The sequence below is a fragment of the Spermophilus citellus genome, assembly GCF_964194105.1.
Source record: "Spermophilus citellus genome assembly, chromosome: 4".
Classification (NCBI taxonomy): Eukaryota; Metazoa; Chordata; class Mammalia; order Rodentia; family Sciuridae; genus Spermophilus; species Spermophilus citellus.
Window position 1 is genome coordinate 86,990,067 of NC_138185.1, and position 18,887 is coordinate 87,008,953.

Below are 18,887 nucleotides of genomic sequence, written 5' to 3' on the forward strand. Positions count from 1 at the left end.
TCCCACTTGGCTCACCAAATTTCATTGTTCTAGGTTAAACCATTCGTTGGCAGTAACAATTTTAATTTTTAGGTTTCACTCTGTTTTCTCCTATATGGATACATGTAGTTGGAACTCTAAATCAAACACGGTTTGTGCTAGCTCTTGAAAACTGGACACAATAAAGTAGTTCCAAGTTCTATCTCCATGGTTTGTTTCCTATTGATGTAGCCCTAAGCAGAGACTGGAGCAAATCACTTTCATGGAAAGGGGTTGCCAAGCTTCCAAAAAACGACGAGTTTCCTGAAATCTCAGCACACTGTTTTTCACCCAATATTGATGACACTTTCAGGTAATGATCAGTACCCCAATCCCACTTGGCTCCCCAAATTTCGTTCATCTAGGTTAAACCGTTCGTTGGCAGTAACAATTTTAATTTTTAGGTTTCACTCTGTTTTCTCCTATATGTATACATGTATTTGGAACTCTAAATCAAACACGGATTGTGATACCACTTTGAAACTTGACACAATAAAGTAGTTCCAAGTTCTATTTCTATGGTTTGTTTCCTATTGATGTAGCCCTAAGCAGAGACTGGCGCATATCACTTTCATGGAAAGGGGTTGCCAAGCTTCCAAAAAACTACGAGTTTCCTGAAATCTCAGCACACATTTTTTCAACCAATCTGGATGACACTTTCAGGAAATGATCAGTACCCCAATCCCACTTGGCTCCCCTAATTTCGTTCTTCCAGGTTAAACCATTCGTTGGCAGTAACAGTTTTAACTTTTAGGTTACACTCTGTTTTCTCCTATATGGATACATGTAGTTGGAATTCTAAATCAAACACGGTTGGTGCTAGCTCTTAAAAACTTGACACAATATAGTAGTTCCAAGTTCTATCTCTATGGTTTGTTTCCTATTGAGGTACCCTAAGCAGAGACCGGCGCAAATGACTTTCATGGAAAGGGGTTGCCTACCTTCCAAAAAACTACGAGTTTCCTGAAATGTCAGCACACATTTTTTCACCCAATCTTGATGACACTTTCAGGTAATGATTAGTACCCCAATCAAACTTGGCTCACCAAATTTCGTTCTAGGTTATACCGTTCGTTGGCAGTAACAGTTTTAATTTTTAGGTTTCAGTCTGTTTTCTCCTATATGGATACATGTAGTTGGAACACTAAATCAAACACGGTTTGTGCTAGCTCTTGAAAACTTGACACAATAATGTAGTTCCAAGTTGTATCTCTATGGTTTGTTTCCTATTGATGTAGCCCTAAGCAGAGACTGGCGCAAATCACGTTCATGGAAAGGGGTTGCCAAGCTTCCAAAAAACAACGAGTTTCCTGAAATCTCAGCACACATTTTTTCACCCAATCTTGATGACACTTTCAGGTAATGATCAGTACCCCAACCCCACTGGGCTCACCAAATTTCATTCTTCTAGGTTTAACCGTTCATAGGCAGTAACAGTTTTAATTTTTAGGTTTCACTCTGTTTTCACCTATATGGATACATGCAGTTGGAACTCTAAATCAAACACAGTTTGTGCTAGCTATTTGAAACTTGACACAATATAGTAGTTCCAAGTTCTATCTCTATGGTTTGTTTCCTATTGATATAGCCCTAAGCAGCGACCGGCTCAAATCACTTTCATGGAAAGGGGTTGCCAAGCTTCCAAAAAACTACAAGTTTCCTGAAATCTCAGCATACATTTTTTCACCCAAACTTGATGACACTTTCAAGTCATGATGAGTACCCCAATCCCACTTGGCTTACCAAATTTCGTTCTTCTAGGTTAAACCGTTCTTGGCAGTATCAGTTTTAATTTTTAGGTTTCACTCTGTTTTCTCCTATATGGATACATGTAGTTGGAACTCTAAATCAAACACGGTTTGTTCTAGCTCTTGCAAACTTGACACAATAAAGTAATTCCAAGTGTATCTCTATGGTTTGTTTCCTATTCATGTGGCCCTAAGCAGAGACCGGCCAAAATCACTTTCATGGAAAGGGGTTGCCAAGCTTCCAAAATCTACGAGTTTCCTGAAATCTCAGCACACATTTTTTTCACTCAATCTTGATGACACTTTCAGGTAATGATCAGTACCCCAATCCCACTTGGCTTACCAAATTTTGTTCTCCTAGGTTAAACCGATCGTTGGCAGTAACAATTTTAATTTTTAGGTTCAATCAGTTTTCTCCTATATGGATACATGTAGTTGGAACTCTAAATCTAACACGGTTTCTTCTAGCAATTTGAAACTTGACACAATAAAGTAGTTCCAAGTTCTATCTCTATGGTTCGTTTCCTATTGATGTAGCCCTAAGCAGAGACTGGCGCAAATCACTTTATGGAAAGGTTTGCCAAGGTTCCAAAAAACTACGAGTTTCCTGAAACCTCAGCACACATATTTTCACCCAATCTTGATGACACTTTCAGGTAATGATCAGTACCCCAACCCCACTGGGCTCACCAAATTTCGTTCTTCTAGGTTAAACCGTTCATAGGCAGTAACAGTTTTAATTTTTAGGTTTCACTCTGTTTTCACCTATATGGATACATGCAGTTGGAACTCTAAATCAAACACGGTTTGTGCTAGCTATTTGAAACTTGACACAATAAAGTAGTTCCAAGTTCTATCTCTATGGTTTGTTTCCTATTGATATAGCCCTAAGCAGCGACCGGCTCAAATCACTTTCATGGAAAGGGGTTGCCAAGCTTCCAAAAAACTACGAGTTTCCTGAAATCTCAGCATACACTTTTTCACCCAACCTTGATGACACTTTCAGATAATGATCAGTACCCCAATCCCACTTGGCTTACCAAATTTTACTCTTCTAGGTTAAACCGTTCGTTGGCAGTATCAGTTTAAATTTTTAGGTTACACTCTGTTTTCTCCTATATAGATACATGTAGTTGGAACTCTAAATCAAACACGGTTTGTGCTACCTCTTGGAAACTTGACACAATATAGTAGTTCCAAGTGTATCTCTATGGTTTGTTTCCTATTGATGTGGTCCTAAGCAGAGACCGGCCCAAATCACTTTCATGGAAAGGGGTTGCCAAGCTTCCAAAATCTACGAGTTTCCTGAAATCTCAGCACACATTTTTTTCACTCAATCTTGATGACACTTTCAGGTAATGATCAGTACCCCAATCCCACTTGGCTTACCAAGATTCGTTCTACTAGGTTAAACCGTTCGTTGGCAGTAACAGTTTTAATTTTAGGTTTCACTCTGTTTTCTCCTATATGGATACATGTAGTTGGAATTCTAAATCAAACACGGTTTGTGCTAGCTCTTGAAAACTTGACAAAATAAAGTAGTTCCAAGTTCTATCTCTATGGTTTGTTTCCTATTGATGTAGCCCTAAGAAGAGACCGGCGCAAATCACTTTCATGGAAAGGGGTTGCCAAGCTTCCAATAAACTACGTGTTTCCTGAAATCTCAGCACACATTTTTTCACCCAATCTTGATGACTCTTTCAGGAAATGATCAGTACCCCAATCCCACTTGGCTCCCCAAATTTCTTTCATCTAGGTTAAACCGTTCGTTGTCAGTAACAGTTTTAATTTTTAGGTTTCACTCTGTTTTCTCCTATATGGATACATGTAGTTGGAACTCTAAATCAAACACGGTTTGTGCTAGCTCTTTGAAACTTGACACAATAAAGTAGTTACAACTACTACCTCTATGGTTTGTTTCCTTTTGATGTAGCCCTAAGCAGAGACTGGCACAAATCACATTCATGGAAAGGGGTTGCCAAGCTTCCAAAAAACTACGAGTTTCCTGATATCTCAGCACACATTTTTTCACCCAATCCTGATGACACTTTCAGGTAATGATCAGTACCCCAATCAAAATTGGCTCACCAAATTTCGTTCTTCTAGGTTAAACCGTTCGTTGGCAGTAACAGTTTTAATTTTTAGGTTTCACTCTGTTTTCTCCTACATGGATACCTGTAGTTGGAACTCTAAATCAAACACGGTCTGTGATAGCTCTTTAAAACTTGACACAATAAAATAGTTCCAATTCCTATCTCTATGGTTTGTTTCCTATTGATGTAGCCCTACACAGAGACTGGCGCTAATCACTTTCATGGAAAGGGGTTGCCAAGCTTCCAAAAAACTACGAGTTTCCTGAAATCTCAGCACACATTTTTTCAGCCAATCTGGATGACACTTTCAGGTAATGATCAGTACCCCAATCAAACTTGGCTCACCAAATTTCGTTCTTCTAGGTTAAACGGTTCATTGGCAGTAACAGTTTAAATTTTTAGGTTTCACTCTGTTTTCTCCTATATGGATACATGTAGTTGGAACTCTAAATCAAACACGGTTTGTGCTAGCTCTTTGAAACTTGAACAATAAATTAGTTCCAAGTTCTATCTCTATTCTTTGTTTCCTATTGATGTAGCCCTAAGCAGAGACTGGCGCAAATCACTTTCATGGAAAGGGTTGCCAAGCTTCCAAAAAACTACGAGTTTCCTGAAATCTCAGCACACATTTTTTCACCCAATCTTGATGACTCTTTCAGGTAATGATCAGTACCCCAATCCCACTTGGCTCACCTAATTTCATTTTTCTAGGTTAAACCGTTCGTTGGCAGTAACAGTTTTAATTTTTAGGTTTCACTCTGTTTTCTCCTATATAAATACATGTAGTTGGAACTCTAAATCAAACACGGTTTGTGCTAGCTCTTGGAAACTTGACACAATAAAGTAGTTCCAAGTTCTATCTCTATGGTTTGTTTCCTATTGATGTAGCCCTAAGCAGAGACTGGCGCAAATCACTTTCATGGAAAGGGTTGCCAAGCTTCCAAAAAACTACGAGTTTCCTGAAATCTCAGCACACATTTTTTCACCCAATCTTGATGACACTTTCAGGTAATGATCAGTACTCCAATCCCACTTGGCTCACCAAATTTCGTTCTTCTATGTTAAACCGTTCGTTGGCAGTAACAGTTTTAATTTTAGGTTTCACTGTTTTCTCCTATATGGATACATGTATTTGAAACTCTAAATCAAACAGGGCTTGTGCTAGCTCTTTGAAACTTGACACAATAGAGTGGTTCCAAGTTCTATCTCTATGGTTTTTTTCCTATTGACGTAGCCCTAAGCAAAGACCGAAGCAATTCACTTTCATGGAAAGGGGTTGCCAAGCTTCCAAAAAACTACGAGTTTCCTGAAATCTCAGCATATATTTTTTCACCCAATTTGATGACACTTTCAGGTAATGATTAGGACCCCAATCCCACTTGGCTCAGCAAATTTCGTTCTTCTAGGTTAAACCTTTCTTTGGCAGTAACAGTTTTATTTTTTTCGTTTCACTCTGTTTTCTCCTATATGGATACATGTAGTTGGAACTCTAAATCAAACACGGTTTGTGCTAGCTCTTTGAAACTTGACACAATAAAGTAGTTCCAAGTTCTGTCTCTATGGTTTTTTTCCTATTGATGTAGCCCTAAGCAGAGACTGGCACAAATCACTTTAATTGAAAGGGGTTGGAAGCTTCCAAAATCTAAGAGTTTCCTGAATTCTCAGGACACATTTTTTCAGCCAATCTGGATGACACTTTCAGGTAATGATCAGTACCCCAATCCCACTTGGCTCACCAAATCTCATTCTTCTAGGTTAAATCGTTTGTTGGCAGTAACAGTTTTAATTTTTAGGTTTCACTCTGTTTTCTCCTATATGGATACATGTAGTTGGAACTCTAAATCAAACACGGTTTGTGCTAGCTCTTTGAAACTTGACACAATAAAGTAGTTCCATGTTCTATCTCTATGGTTTGTTTCCTAATGATGTAGCCCTAAGCAGAGACTGGCGCAAATCACTTTCATGGAAAGGGGTTGCCAAGCTTCCAAAAAACAACGAGTTTCCTGAAATCTCAGCACACATTTTTTCACCAAATCTTGATGACAATTTCAGGTAATGATCAGTACCCCAACCCCACTGGGCTCACCAAATTTCATTCTTCTAGGTTTAACCGTTCATAGGCAGTAACAGTTTTAATTTTTAGGTTTCACTCTGTTTTCACCTATATGGATACATGCAGTTGGAACTCTAAATCAAACACGGTTTGTGCTAGCTATTTGAAACTTGACACAATAAAGTAGTTCCAAGTTCTATCTCTATGGTTTGTTTCCTATTGATATAGCCCTAAGCAGCGACCGGCTCAAATCACTTTCATGGAAAGGGGTTGCCAAGCTTCCAAAATCTACGAGTTTCTTGAAATCTCAGCACACATTTTTTTCACTCAATCTTGATGACACTTTCCGGTAATGATCAGTACCCCAATCCCACTTGGCTTACCAAATTTCGTTCTCCTAGGTTAAACCGATCGTTGGCAGTAACAATTTTAATTTTTAGGTTCAATCAGTTTTCTCCTATATGGATACATGTAGTTGGAACTCTAAATCTAACACGGTTTCTGCTAGCAATTTGAAACTTGACACAATAAAGTAGTTCCAAGTTCTATCTCTATTCTTTGTTTCCTATTGATGTAGCCCTAAGCAGAGACTGGCGCAAATCACTTTCATGGAAAGGTTTGCCAAGCTTCCAAAAAACTACGAGTTTCCTGAAATCTCAGCACACATTTTTTCACCCAATCTTGATGACTCTTTCAGGTAATGATCAGTACCCCAATCCCACTTGGCTCACCTAATTTCATTTTTCTAGGTTAAACCGTTCGTTGGCAGTAACAGTTTTAATTTTTAGGTTTCACTCTGTTTTCTCCTATATGGATACATGTAGTTGGAACTCTAAATCAAACACGGTTTGTGCTAGCTCTTTGAAACTTGACACAATAAAGTAGTTCCAAGTTCTATCTCTATGGTTTGTTTCCTATTGATGTAGCCCTAAGCAGAGACTGGCGCAAATCACTTTCATGGAAAGGGTTGCCAAGCTTCCAAAAAACTACGAGTTTCCTGAAATCTCAGCACACATTTTTTCACCCAATCTTGATGACACTTTCAGGTAATGATCAGTACTCCAATCCCACTTGGCTCACCAAATTTCATTCTTCTATGTTAAACCGTTCGTTGGCAGTAACAGTTTTAATTTTAGGTTTCACTGTTTTCTCCTATATGGATACATGTATTTGAAACTCTAAATCAAACAGGGTTTGTGCTAGCTCATTGAAACTTGACACAATAGAGTAGTTCCAAGATCTATCTCTATGGTTTTTTTCCTATTGACGTAGCCCTAAGCAAAGACCTAGGCAATTCACTTTCATGGAAAGGGGTTGCCAAGCTTCCAAAAAACTACGAGTTTCCTGAAATCTCAGCACATATTTTTTCACCCAATTTGATGACACTTTCAGGTAATGATTAGGACCCCAATCCCACTTGGCTCACCAAATTTCGTTCTTCTAGGTTAAACCTTTCTTTGGCAGTAACAGTTTTAATTTTTTGGTTTCACTCTGTTTTCTCCTATATGGATACATGTAGTTGGAACTCTAAATCAAACACGGTTTGTGCTAGCTCTTTGAAACTTGACACAATAAAGTAGTTCCAAGTTCTGTCTCTATGGTTTGTTTCCTATTGATGTAGCCCTAAGCAGAGACTGGCGCAAATCACTTTAATTGAAAGGGGTTGCAAGCTTCCAAAATCTAAGTTTCCTGAAATCTCAGGACACATTTTTTCAGCCAATCTGGATGACACTTTCAGGTAATGATCAGTACCCCAATCCCACTTGGCTCACCAAATTTCGTTCTTCTAGGTTAAACGGTTCATTGGCAGTAACAGTTTTAATTTTTAGGTTTCACTCTGTTTTCTCCTATATGGATACATGTAGTTGGAACTCTAAATCAAACACGGTTTGTGCTAGCTCTTTGAAACTTGAACAATAAATTAGTTCCAAGTTCTATCTCTATTCTTTGTTTCCTATTGATGTAGCCCTAAGCAGAGACTGGCGCAAATCACTTTAATTGAAAGGGGTTGCAAGCTTCCAAAATATAAGTTTCCTGAAATCTCAGGACACATTTTTTCAGCCAATCTGGATGACACTTTCAGGTAATGATCAGTACCCCAATCCCACTTGGCTCACCAAATTTCGTTCTTCTAGGTTAAACGGTTCATTGGCAGTAACAGTTTTAATTTTTAGGTTTCACTCTGTTTTCTCCTATATGGATACATGTAGTTGGAACTCTAAATCAAACACGGTTTGTGCTAGCTCTTTGAAACTTGAACAATGAATTAGTTCCAAGTTCTATCTCTATTCTTTGTTTCCTATTGATGTAGCCCTAAGCAGAGACTGGCGCAAATCACTTTCATGGAAAGGGTTGCCAAGCTTCCAAAAAACAACGAGTTTCCTGAAATCTCAGCACACATTTTTTCACCCAATCTTGATGACTCTTTCAGGTAATGATCAGTACCCCAATCCCACTTGGCTCACCTAATTTCATTTTTCTAGGTTAAACCGTTCGTTGGCAGTAACAGTTTTAATTTTTAGGTTTCACTCTGTTTTCTCCTATATGGATACATGTAGTTGGAACTCTAAATCAAACACGGTTTGTGCTAGCTCTTGGAAACTTGACACAATAAAGTAGTTCCAAGTTCTATCTCTATGGTTTGTTTCCTATTGATGTAGCCCTAAGCAGAGACTGGCGCAAATCACTTTCATGGAAAGGGTTGCCAAGCTTCCAAAAAACTACGAGTTTCCTGAAATCTCAGCACACATTTTTTCACCCAATCTTGATGACACTTTCAGGTAATGATCAGTACTCCAATCCCACTTGGCTCAGCAAATTTCGTTCTTCTAGGTTAAACCTTTCTTTGGCAGTAACAGTTTTAATTTTTTCGTTTCACTCTCTTTTCTCCTATATGGATACATGCAGTTGGAACTCTAAATCAAACACGGTTTGTGCTAGCTCTTTGAAACTTGACACAATAAAGTAGTTCCAAGTTCTGTCTCTATGGTTTGCTTCCTATTGATGTAGCCCTAAGCAGAGACTGGCACAAATCACTTTAATTGAAAGGGGTTGCAAGCTTCCAAAATCTAAGAGTTTCCTGAAATCTCAGGACACATTTTTTCAGCCAATCTGGATGACACTTTCAGGTAATGATCAGTACCCCAATCCCACTTGGCTCACCAAATCTCATTCTTCTAGGTTAAATCGTTTGTTGGCAGTAACAGTTTTAATTTTTAGGTTTCACTCTGTTTTCTCCTATATGGATACATGTAGTTGGAACGCTAAATCAAACACGGTTTGTGCTAGCTCTTTGAAACTTGACACAATAAAGTAGTTCCAAGTTCTATCTCTATGGTTTGTTTCCTAATGATGTAGCCCTAAGCAGAGACTGGCGCAAATCACTTTCATGGAAAGGGGTTGCCAAGCTTCCAAAAAACAACGAGTTTCCTGAAATCTCAGCACACATTTTTTCACCCAATCTTGATGACACTTTCAGGTAATGATCAGTACCCCAACCCCACTGGGCTCACCAAATTTCATTCTTCTAGGTTTAACCGTTCATAGGCAGTAACAGTTTTAATTTTTAGGTTTCACTCTGTTTTCACCTATATGGATACATGCAGTTGGAACTCTAAATCAAACACGGTTTGTGCTAGCTATTTGAAACTTGACACAATAAAGTAGTTCCAAGTTCTATCTCTATGGTTTGTTTCCTATTGATATAGCCCTAAGCAGCGACCGGCTCAAATCACTTTCATGGAAAGGGGTTGCCAAGCTTCCAAAATCTACGAGTTTCTTGAAATCTCAGCACAGATTTTTTTCACTCAATCTTGATGACACTTTCCGGTAATGATCAGTACCCCAATCCCACTTGGCTTACCAAATTTCGTTCTCCTAGGTTAAACCGATCGTTGGCAGTAACAATTTTAATTTTTAGGTTCAATCAGTTTTCTCCTATATGGATACATGTAGTTGGAACTCTAAATCTAACACGGTTTCTGCTAGCAATTTGAAACTTGACACAATAAAGTAGTTCCAAGTTCTATCTCTATTCTTTGTTTCCTATTGATGTAGCCCTAAGCAGAGACTGGCGCAAATCACTTTCATGGAAAGGTTTGCCAAGCTTCCAAAAAACTACGAGTTTCCTGAAATCTCAGCACACATTTTTTCACCCAAACTTGATGACTCTTTCAGGTAATGATCAGTACCCCAATCCCACTTGGCTCACCTAATTTCATTTTTCTAGGTTAAACCGTTCGTTGGCAGTAACAGTTTGAATTTTTAGGTTTCACTCTGTTTTCTCCTATATGGATACATGTAGTTGGAACTCTAAATCAAACACGGTTTGTGCTAGCTCTTTGAAACTTGACACAATAAAGTAGTTCCAAGTTCTATCTCTATGGTTTGTTTCCTATTGATGTAGCCCTAAGCAGAGACTGGCGCAAATCACTTTCATGGAAAGGGTTGCCAAGCTTCCAAAAAACTACGAGTTTCCTGAAATCTCAGCACACATTTTTTCACCCAATCTTGATGACACTTTCAGGTAATGATCAGTACTCCAATCCCACTTGGCTCACCAAATTTCGTTCTTCTATGTTAAACCGTTCGTTGGCAGTAACAGTTTTAATTTTAGGTTTCACTGTTTTCTCCTATATGGATACATGTATTTGAAACTCTAAATCAAACAGGGTTTGTGCTAGCTCTTTGAAACTTGACACAATAGAGTAGTTCCAAGATCTATCTCTATGGTTTTTTTCCTATTGACGTAGCCCTAAGCAAAGACCTAGGCAATTCACTTTCATGGAAAGGGGTTGCCAAGCTTCCAAAAAACTACGAGTTTCCTGAAATCTCAGCACATATTTTTTCACCCAATTTGATGACACTTTCAGGTAATGATTAGGACCCCAATCCCACTTGGCTCACCAAATTTCGTTCTTCTAGGTTAAACCTTTCTTTGGCAGTAACAGTTTTAATTTTTTCGTTTCACTCTCTTTTCTCCTATATGGATACATGTAGTTGGAACTCTAAATCAAACACGGTTTGTGCTAGCTCTTTGAAACTTGACACAATAAAGTAGTTCCAAGTTCTGTCTCTATGGTTTGCTTCCTATTGATGTAGCCCTAAGCAGAGACTGGCACAAATCACTTTAATTGAAAGGGGTTGCAAGCTTCCAAAATCTAAGAGTTTCCTGAAATCTCAGGACACATTTTTTCAGCCAATCTGGATGACACTTTCAGGTAATGATCAGTACCCCAATCCCACTTGGCTCACCAAATCTCATTCTTCTAGGTTAAATCGTTTGTTGGCAGTAACAGTTTTAATTTTTAGGTTTCACTCTGTTTTCTCCTATATGGATACATGTAGTTGGAACTCTAAATCAAACACGGTTTGTGCTAGCTCTTTGAAACTTGACACAATAAAGTAGTTCCAAGTTCTATCTCTATGGTTTGTTTCCTAATGATGTAGCCCTAAGCAGAGACTGGCGCAAATCACTTTCATGGAAAGGGGTTGCCAAGCTTCCAAAAAACAACGAGTTTCCTGAAATCTCAGCACACATTTTTTCACCCAATCTTGATGACACTTTCAGGTAATGATCAGTACCCCAACCCCACTGGGCTCACCAAATTTCATTCTTCTAGGTTTAACCGTTCATAGGCAGTAACAGTTTTAATTTTTAGGTTTCACTCTGTTTTCACCTATATGGATACATGCAGTTGGAACTCTAAATCAAACACGGTTTGTGCTAGCTATTTGAAACTTGACACAATAAAGTAGTTCCAAGTTCTATCTCTATGGTTTGTTTCCTATTGATATAGCCCTAAGCAGCGACCGGCTCAAATCACTTTCATGGAAAGGGGTTGCCAAGCTTCCAAAATCTACGAGTTTCTTGAAATCTCAGCACAGATTTTTTTCACTCAATCTTGATGACACTTTCCGGTAATGATCAGTACCCCAATCCCACTTGGCTTACCAAATTTCGTTCTCCTAGGTTAAACCGATCGTTGGCAGTAACAATTTTAATTTTTAGGTTCAATCAGTTTTCTCCTATATGGATACATGTAGTTGGAACTCTAAATCTAACACGGTTTCTGCTAGCAATTTGAAACTTGACACAATAAAGTAGTTCCAAGTTCTATCTCTATTCTTTGTTTCCTATTGATGTAGCCCTAAGCAGAGACTGGCGCAAATCACTTTCATGGAAAGGTTTGCCAAGCTTCCAAAAAACTACGAGTTTCCTGAAATCTCAGCACACATTTTTTCACCCAAACTTGATGACTCTTTCAGGTAATGATCAGTACCCCAATCCCACTTGGCTCACCTAATTTCATTTTTCTAGGTTAAACCGTTCGTTGGCAGTAACAGTTTTAATTTTTAGGTTTCACTCTGTTTTCTCCTATATGGATACATGTAGTTGGAACTCTAAATCAAACACGGTTTGTGCTAGCTCTTTGAAACTTGACACAATAAAGTAGTTCCAAGTTCTATCTCTATGGTTTGTTTCCTATTGATGTAGCCCTAAGCAGAGACTGGCGCAAATCACTTTCATGGAAAGGGTTGCCAAGCTTCCAAAAAACTACGAGTTTCCTGAAATCTCAGCACACATTTTTTCACCCAATCTTGATGACACTTTCAGGTAATGATCAGTACTCCAATCCCACTTGGCTCACCAAATTTCGTTCTTCTATGTTAAACCGTTCGTTGGCAGTAACAGTTTTAATTTTAGGTTTCACTGTTTTCTCCTATATGGATACATGTATTTGAAACTCTAAATCAAACAGGGTTTGTGCTAGCTCTTTGAAACTTGACACAATAGAGTAGTTCCAAGATCTATCTCTATGGTTTTTTTCCTATTGACGTAGCCCTAAGCAAAGACCTAGGCAATTCACTTTCATGGAAAGGGGTTGCCAAGCTTCCAAAAAACTACGAGTTTCCTGAAATCTCAGCACATATTTTTTCACCCAATTTGATGACACTTTCAGGTAATGATTAGGACCCCAATCCCACTTGGCTCACCAAATTTCGTTCTTCTAGGTTAAACCTTTCTTTGGCAGTAACAGTTTTAATTTTTTGGTTTCACTCTGTTTTCTCCTATATGGATACATGTGTTGGAACTCTAAATCAAACACGGTTTGTGCTAGCTCTTTGAAACTTGACACAATAAAGTAGTTCCAAGTTCTATCTCTATGGTTTGTTTCCTATTGATGTAGCCCTAATCAGAGACTGGCGCAAATCACTTTAATTGAAAGGGGTTGCAAGCTTCCAAAATCTAAGTTTCCTAAAATCTCAGGACACATTTTTTCAGCCAATCTGGATGACACTTTCAGGTAATGATCAGTACCCCAATCCCACTTGGCTCACCAAATTTCGTTCTTCTAGGTTAAACGGTTCATTGGCAGTAACAGTTTTAATTTTTAGGTTTCACTCTGTTTTCTCCTATATGGATACATGTAGTTGGAACTCTAAATCAAACACGGTTTGTGCTAGCTCTTTGAAACTTGACACAATAAAGTAGTTCCAAGTTCTATCTCTATGGTTTCTTTCCTACTGATGTAGCCCTAAGCAGAGACTGGCGCAAATCACTTTCATGGAAAGGGGTTGCCAAGCTTCCAAAAAACTACGAGTTTCCTGAAATCTCAGCACACATTTTTTCACCCAATCTTGATGACTCTTTCAGGTAATGATCAGTACCCCAATCCCACTTGGCTCACCAAATTTCATTTTTCTAGGTTAAACCGTTCGTTGGCAGTAACAGTTTTAATTTTTAGGTTTCACTCTGTTTTCTCCTATATGGATACATGTAGTTGGAACTCTAAATCAAACACGGATTGTGCTAGCTCTTTGAAACTTGACACTATAAAGTAGTTCCAAGTTTTATCACTATGGTTTGTGTCCTATTGATGTAGCCCTAAGCAGAGACTGGCACATATCACTTTCATTGGAAGGGGTTGCCAAGCTTCCAAAAAACTACGAGTTTCCAGAAATGTCAAAACACATTTTTTCACCCAATCTGGGTGACACTTTCACGTAATGATCAGTTCCCCAATCCCACTTGGCTCACCAAATTTCGTTCTTCTAGGTTAAACCGTTCGTTGGCAGTAACAGTTTTAATTTTTAGGTTTCACTCTGTTTTCTTCTATATGGATTCCTGTAGTTGGAACTCTAAATCAAACACGGTTTGTGCTAGTTCTTGAAAACTTGACACAATAAAGTGTTCCAAGTTCTATCTCTATGGTTTGTTTCCTATTGAGGTAGCCCTAAGCAGAGACCGGCGCAAATGACTTTCATGGAAAGGGGTTGCCTACCTTCCAAAAAACTACGAGTTTCCTGAAATGTCAGCACACATTTTTTCACCCAATCTTGATGACACTTTCAGGTAATGATCAGTACCCCAATCCCACTTGGCTCACCAAATTTCATTCTTCTAGGTTAAATCGTTTGTTGGCAGTAACAGTTTTAATTTTTAGGTTTCACTCTGTTTTCTCCTATATGGATACATGCAGTTGGAACTCTAAATCAAACACGGTTTGTGCTAGCTCTTGGAAAATTGACACAGTAAAGTAGTTCCAAGTTCTATCTCTATGGTTTGTTTCCTATTGATGTAGCCCTAAGCAGAGACTGGCACAAATCACTTTCATGGAAAGTGGTTGCCAAGCGTCCAAAAAACTACGAGTATCCTGAAATCTCAGCATACATTTTTTCACCCAATTTGATGACACTTTCAGGTAATGATCAGTACCCCAATCCCTCTTGGCTTACCAAGTTTCGTTCTACTAGGTTAAACCGTTCGTTGGCAGTAACAGTTTTAATTTTAGGTTTCACTCTGCTTTCTCCTATATGAATACATGTAGTTGGAATTCTAAATCAAACAGGGCTTGTGCTAGCTCTTGAAAACTTGACACAATAAAGAGGTTCCATGTTCTATCTCTATGGTTTGTTTCCTATTGATGTAGCCCTAAGTAGAGACCGGCGCAAATCACTTTCATGGAAAGGGGTTGCCAAGCTTCCAATAAACTACGTGTTTCCTGAAATCTCAGCACACATTTTTTCACCCAATCTTGATGACTCTTTCAGGAAATGATCAGTACCCCAATCCCACTTGGCTCCCCAAATTTCTTTCATCTAGGTTAAACCGTTCGTTGGCAGTAACAGCTTTAATTTTTAGGTTTCACTCTGTTTTCTCCTATATGGATACATGTAGTTGGAACTCTAAATCAAACACGGTTTGTGCTAGCTCTTTGAAACTTGACACAATAAAGTAGTTCCAACTACTACCTCTATGGTTTGTTTCCTTTTGATGTAGCCCTAAGCAGAGACTGGCACAAATCACATTCATCGAAAGGGGTTGCCAACTTCCAAAAAACTACGAGTTTCCTGAAATCTCAGCACACATTTTTTCAGCCAATCTGGATGACAATTTCAGGTAATGATCAGTACCCTAATCCCACTTGGCTCACCAAATTTCGTTCTTCTAGGTTAAACGGTTCATTGGCAGTAACAGTTTTAATTTTTAGGTTTCACTCTGTTTTCTCCTATATGGATACATGTAGTTGGAACTCTAAATCAAACAGGGTTTGTGCTAGCTCTTTGAAACTTGACACAATAGAGTAGTTCCAAGTTCTATCTCTATGGTATTTTTCCTATTAACGTAGCCCTAAGCAAAGACCGAGGCAATTCACTTTCATGGAAAGGGGTTGCCAAGCTTCCAAAAAACTACGAGTTTCCTGAAATCTCAGCACATATTTTTTCACCCAATTTGATGACACTTTCAGGTAATGATTAGGACCCCAATCCCACTTGGCTCACCAAATTTCGTTCTTCTAGGTTAAACCTTTCTTTGGCAGTAACAGTTTTAATTTTTTGGTTTCACTCTGTTTTCTCCTATATGGATACATGTAGTTGGAACTCTAAATCAAACATGGTTTGTGCTAGCTCTTTGAAACTTGACACAATAAAGTAGTTCCAAGTTCTGTCTCTATGGTTTGTTTCCTATTGATGTAGCCCTAAGCAGAGACTGGCGCAATTCACTTTAATTGAAAAGGGTTGCAAGCTTCCAAAAAACTAAGAGTTTCCTGAAATCTCAGCACACATTTTTTCAGCCAATCTGGATGACAATTTCACGTAATGATCAGTTCCCCAGTCCCACTTGGCTCACCAAATTTCGTTCTTCTAGGTTAAACCGTTCGTTGGCAGTAACAGTTTAAATTTTTAGGTTTCACTCTGTTTTCTCCTATATGGATACCTGTAGTTGGAACTCTAAATCAAACACGGTTTGTGCTAGTTCTTGAAAACTTGACACAATAAAGTGTTCCAAGTTCTATCTCTATGGTTTGTTTCCTATTGAGGTAGCCCTAAGCAGAGACTGGCGCAAATCACTTTCATGGAAAGGGGTTGCCTACCTTCCAAAAAACTACGAGTTTCCTGAAATGTCAGCACACATTTTTTCACCCAATCTTGATGACACTTTCAGGTAATGATCAGTACCCCAATCCCACTTGGCTCACCAAATCTCATTCTTCTAGGTTAAATCGTTTGTTGGCAGTAACAGTTTTAATTTTTAGGTTTCACTCTTTTTTCTCCTATATGGATACATGCAGTTGGAACTCTAAATCAAAGACGGTTTGTGCTAGCTCTTTGAAACTTGACACAGTAAAGTAGTTCCAAGTTCTATCTCTATGGTTTGTTTCCTATTGATGTAGCCCTAAGTAGAGACTGGCGCAAATCACTTTCATGGAAAGGGTTGCCAAGCTTCCAAAAAACTACGAGTTTCCTGAAATCTCAGCACACATGTTTTCACCCAATCTTGATGACACTTTCAGGTAATGATCAGTACCCCAATCCCACTTGGCTCACCAAATTTCATTGTTCTAGGTTAAACCGTTCATTGGCAGTAACAGTTTTAATTTTTAGGTTTCACTCTGTTTTCTCCTATATGGATACATGTAGTTGGAACTCTAAATAAAACACGGTTTGTGCTAGCTCTTGAAACCTTGACACAATAAAGTAGTTCCAAGTTCTATCACTATGGTTTGTTTCCTATTGAGGAAGCCCTAAGCAGAGACTGGCGCAAATGACTTTCATGGAAAGGGGTTGCCTACCTTCCAAAAAACTACGAGTTTCCTGAAATGTCAGCACACATTTTTTCACCCAATCTTGATGACACTTTCAGGTAATGATCAGTACCCCAATCAAACTTGGCTCACCAAATTTTGTTCTAGGTTATACCGTTCGTTGGCAGTAACAGTTTTAATTTTTAGGTTTCAGGCTGTTTTCTCCTATATGGATACATGTAGTTGGAACTCTAAATCAAACACGGTTTGTGCTAGCTCTTGAAAACTTGACACAATAAAGTAGTTCCAAGTTGTATCACTATGGTTTGTTTCCTATTGATGTAGCCCTAAGCAGAGAGCGGCGCAAATCACTTTCATGGAATGGGGTTGCCAAGCTTCCAAAAACCTACGAGTTTTCTGCAATCTCAGCACACCTTTTTTCACCCAATCTTGATGACTCCTTCAGTTAATGATCAGTACCCCAATCCCACTTGGCTCACCAAATTTCGTTCTTCTAGGTTAAACGGTTCGTTGGCAGTAACAGTTTTAATTTTTAGGTTTCACTCTGTTTTCTCCTATATGGATACATGTAGTTGGAACTCTAAATCAAACACGGTTTGTGCTAGCTCTTGAAAACTGGACACAATAAAGTAGTTCCAAGTTCTATCTCTATGGTTTGTTTCCTATTGATGTAGCCCTAATCAGAGACTGGCGCAAATCACTTTCATGGAAAGGGGTTGCCAAGCTTCCAAAAAACTACAAGTTTCCTGAAATCTCAGCACACTGTTTTTCACCCAATCTTGATGACACTTTCAGGTAGTGATCAGTACCCCAATCCCACTTGGCTCCCCAAATTTCGTTCATCTAGGTTAAACCGTTCGTTGGCAGTAACAATTTTAATTTTTAGGTTTCACTCTGTTTTCTCCTATATGGATACATGTATTTGGAACTCTAAATGAAACACGGATTGTGCTACCTCTTTGAAACTTGACAGAATAAAGTAGTTCCAAGTTCTATCTCTATGGTTTGTTTCCTATTGATGTAGCCCTAAGCAGAGACTGGCGCATATCACTTTCATGGAAAGGGGTTGCCAAGCTTCAAAAAAACTACGAGTTTCATGAAATCTCAGCACACATTTTTTCACCCAATCTTGATGACACTTTCAGGTAATGATCAGTACACCAATGCTACTTAGCTCACCAAATTTCATTCTTCTATGTTAAACCGTTAGTTGGCAGTAACAGTTTTAATTTTTAGGTTACACTCTGTTTTCTCCTATATGGATACATGTAGTTGGAACTCTAAATTAAACATGGTTTGTGCTAGCTCTTGAAAACTTGACACAATAAAGTAGTTCCATGTTCTATCTCTATGGTTTGTTTCCTATTGATGTAGCCCTAAGCAGAGACTGGCGCAAATCACTTTCATGGAAAGTGATTGCCAAGCTTCCAAAAAACTACGAGTTTCCTGAAATCTCAGCACACATTTTTTCACCCAATCTGGATGACACTTTCAGGAAATGATCAGTACCCCAATCCCACTTGGCTACCTAATTTCGTTTTTCCAGGTTAAACCATTCGTTTGGAGTAACAGTTTTAAATTTTAGTTTACACTCTCTTTTCTCCTATATGGATACATGTAGTTGGAACTCTAAATCAAACCCGGTTTGTGCTAGCTATTGAAAACTTGACACAATAAAATAGTTTCAAGTTCTCTCTCTATGGTTTGTTTCCTATTGATGTAGCCCTAAGCAGAGACTGGCGCAAATCACTCTCATGGAAAGGGGTTGCCGACCTTCCAAAAAACTACGAGTTTCCTGAAATCACAGCACACATTTTTTCACCTAATCTTGATGACTCTTTCAGGTAATGATCAGTACCCCAATCCCACTTGGCTCACCAAATTTCGTTCTTCTAGGTTAAACGGTTCATTGGCAGTAACAGTT